The sequence below is a fragment of the Gavialis gangeticus genome, unplaced genomic scaffold (genome assembly GCF_001723915.1).
Source record: "Gavialis gangeticus isolate Ggan-Ray unplaced genomic scaffold, GavGan_comp1, whole genome shotgun sequence".
Lineage (NCBI taxonomy): Eukaryota > Metazoa > Chordata > Crocodylia > Gavialidae > Gavialis > Gavialis gangeticus.
The window spans coordinates 11,163,639-11,166,667 of NW_017729027.1; the positions used below are offsets into that span (position 1 = coordinate 11,163,639).

At 50.2% G+C, this 3,029-nt stretch overlaps 1 protein-coding gene across 2 annotated transcripts in view; it reads left to right on the forward strand.

Annotated features, from left to right (window-relative positions):
- Window positions 1-95: 95 nt before the first annotated feature.
- LCA5 (LCA5, lebercilin) overlaps window positions 96-3,029 on the forward strand; it is a 50,215-nt gene continuing 47,281 nt past the window's right edge. The window contains exon 1 of one of the 2 annotated variants that reach the window (XM_019520445.1): window positions 96-211. The gene's annotated coding sequence lies outside the window, so the exon portion shown is untranslated. Of the gene's footprint in view, window positions 212-1,772; window positions 1,937-3,029 lie in introns of those variants that run through there. The other variant, XM_019520446.1, reaches the window with a different exon arrangement.

A 3,029-nucleotide genomic window follows, 5' to 3' on the forward strand; every position in this document is an offset into this window, starting at 1 on the left:
CCCCCCCCCCGCGTGCTGTCGAGCCAGTGGCGAGAAGGAACTGGCCCCTCAAGGTTGGATTGACAGGACAGCCTGCCAACGGCGGGCGCGCAGCGACCTCCCCTCTTTGCTACCGCCCCGTTACCTGGGAGCCCATTGTAAATAGCGCCGCGGCCCCTTTAAGCGCCGCGTCGCTCGGCAACGGCCCAGGCAGGCGACGCGGAGGCGCCAGGTACTGAGCGGCTGGGGGGGGCCGGCCCGGCCCGGGGCAGCGCGAGCTGCGGGTCCCACGGGCGCGAAGCCGGGCTGCGGCTTCCTCTGCCCCGGCATGCCCGGGGCTGCCGTAGCGCGGCGCGGAGGGCAGAAGGGAGGGGCTGGTGTTCGCCCGCCACAGCTGGGCCTGGGGCCTAAGATTTAGGTTTTCCTGAGATCCTGGGGGAGGAGCAGGCTGGGGTTTGGGTAGATTTGGGTCCATTTTGTCATCTTTTAAGGCAACGGACATTCATCTGCGCCGAGGTGGGACAAGACGTATTTTCGGTTGTGTCGTGCTTTCTTATGGCTCCCCCCACCAAACCTTCCTAAAAGTTCTCTGAGGGGTGCTTAGACCTTGTTTTTGACAATGAGGTGAATTCATTACTGACCTGTCTGGAAAGTTTTCATGAGGAGGAGGTGAATGTTTAGCTCCCTATTGGCTATTCAGTGTATGAATTATGTAGCACCAGTTTTGAAATCCAAGCCCAGTTACCAAGCATGTGCACAGGCTGGGGGCCGCCCGCAAAGCAGCAGCAAACGACCTGGGGGTTACAGTCGGTAATAAGATGGGTACAAGCCAACAGTGTGCCCCTGTTGCCAGGAAGGCTAACGGCAAACTAGCCACACTAGTAGGAGCATTGCAGGCAGATGGAGAGAAGTGATCGTTCCCCTCTACTCAGCACTGGTGAGGCCACATCTGAAGTGTTCTGTCCAGTTTTGGGCTCCCTGCTACAGAAGGGATATGGGTAAGTTGGAGAGAGTCCAGCAGAGGGCAACACAAATGGTTTGGGGGCTGGGGTACATGAGTTCTGAGGAGAGGCTGAGGAAACTGGTCTTATTTAATCTGGAGAAGAAAAAAAAGGGGGATTTAATAGCAGCCTTCAACTATCTGAGGGGTGGAGGGGTCCAAAAAGGATGGAGCTAGACCAAGGATCAGCAATATTTTTGGGCAGTGCCAAAAACACCCACAACCTTGACTTGTTGGTGTGCGAGGGGCAGACGGCAGAGGAGCTGCAAGGGACCTGATCCTTGTTGTGGCAGCGCTGCCCCACAACACAGCCTGGTGCAAATGCCAAGCAAAATGCCTTTGTGTGCCACATTCCAGCACACATGCAAGGGGTTGCTTACTCCTGAGTTAGAGGCAGATGACAGAACAAGGAGTAATGGTCTCAGGTTGCAGCAAGGGAGGTTTAGGTTGGATATTAGGAAAAACTTTCTCACTAGGAGGATAGTGAAACACGGGAACAGGTTACCCAGAGGGGTGGTGGAATCTTGATGCTTAGAGGTTTTTAAGACCTGGCTAGACAAAGTATTGGCTGAGATGATCTAGCTGGGGTTGGCCCTGCCTTGATCAGGAGGTTGAACTCGGTGACCTCCTGAGGTCCCTTCTAGCCCTGATTGTCTGTAAATCCATGAGAGCAAGGGCCTCATTGCCACCAGATTCTGTATAAGCTGAAATTTTCAGCCAGATTCAGAAAGGGATTGCACCAGTTCTTGGAAGTAAGAGGCACTGCACTATTGAGCATTGCAGTTATGGGCCCAGCCTCTGAATTAGATCTTCCTTAAATACTGAAGGCTGCACATGAGAGAGGAACAGTGGAGAAAAATCCCTGGTCATACCCAGTTCCTTCTCCTTTTCGGCATCCACTCTGCCCCTGTGTGACACAGGAGACTGGGCATGATGCATCTATGGTGTGTCTGACTAGTAAGTGGCATGTCTTATGTTCTTAGGGGTGCCTTGAGTTTATGGAGGGGCTTATTTGGATACATCTGTTGTTTTTTAAAGTAAAACTATGATTTTCAAAGTATACTCTAATAAAGTATAAGGGAGAGCATAAGGAAATTAATCTAGTATTGTTGTCCTTTGAAGTCATGCTCCTAATTTAAAAAGTCCAAGAGACTATCAATCTGCAGGAATTAAAATATAACGACGGCATAACGTTTTAGGTCTAGACTTGGTTGAGGGGGAGGGGGAGAGAGGCAGGAAACAACTGATCAGGATATTCCAAACCAGGCTTTGTACTCAAAGTGACACATACCATAGATGCGTCTACATGTGCTCTTTAATGTGCATTAGCCTATTTTAATGTGCATTTAAGCATAACTCAAAAAACCGTGCTGTTTAGTTAATGCACATTAAAATAGGCTAATGTGCCTTGAACATCACTTAAAAACCGTGCTCTTCAGTTAATGCACATTAAGAGAGGCTAATGCACATTCTCCTGGTACCTCAGAATGGAGGGCACCTACACATGAACGCAGGAGCTTCTCTGATACGCTGGAATTCCAGCCTTTTGGAACAGACTCAACTGAGTCTCTTGAAGCATGCCAGTTGCCATGCTTCAGCAGCCTCCAGCATCTCATATATCAGAGTCTCCATGCTTAAAGCTGGCAGTGGGGGCACTTGTGCGCGCACCGCCATTTTAAGCTCTGGGACACTGATACATGGCAGTGCTTTAATTGGAGCAGCTCTCAGAGCCACTGTAATTAAAATGCTGCCCCTCCCACCCCTGGAACACATGTAAAGGTAAAGGTGCCAGGAGGTATTAGCACATTAACTAAAGCATGTTAATGCATGTGTAGATGGACCCGGAGGTACTCAATTAAATAGAGGTGCAGCAGTACATTGGTTCATATTGTATCTGCACCAATAATGTCAATTTTGGTTTTATTAGCAGTTGGCTTTTTTTGACTAAAGTGGCCAGTAATTTCACTGATGTATGCTGCATGCAGTGCACAGCCTGGCAGATTGGGGAGCAGAGTCCGGCTGGTAAGTCTGTGGGGGGAAAAGGGGCAGG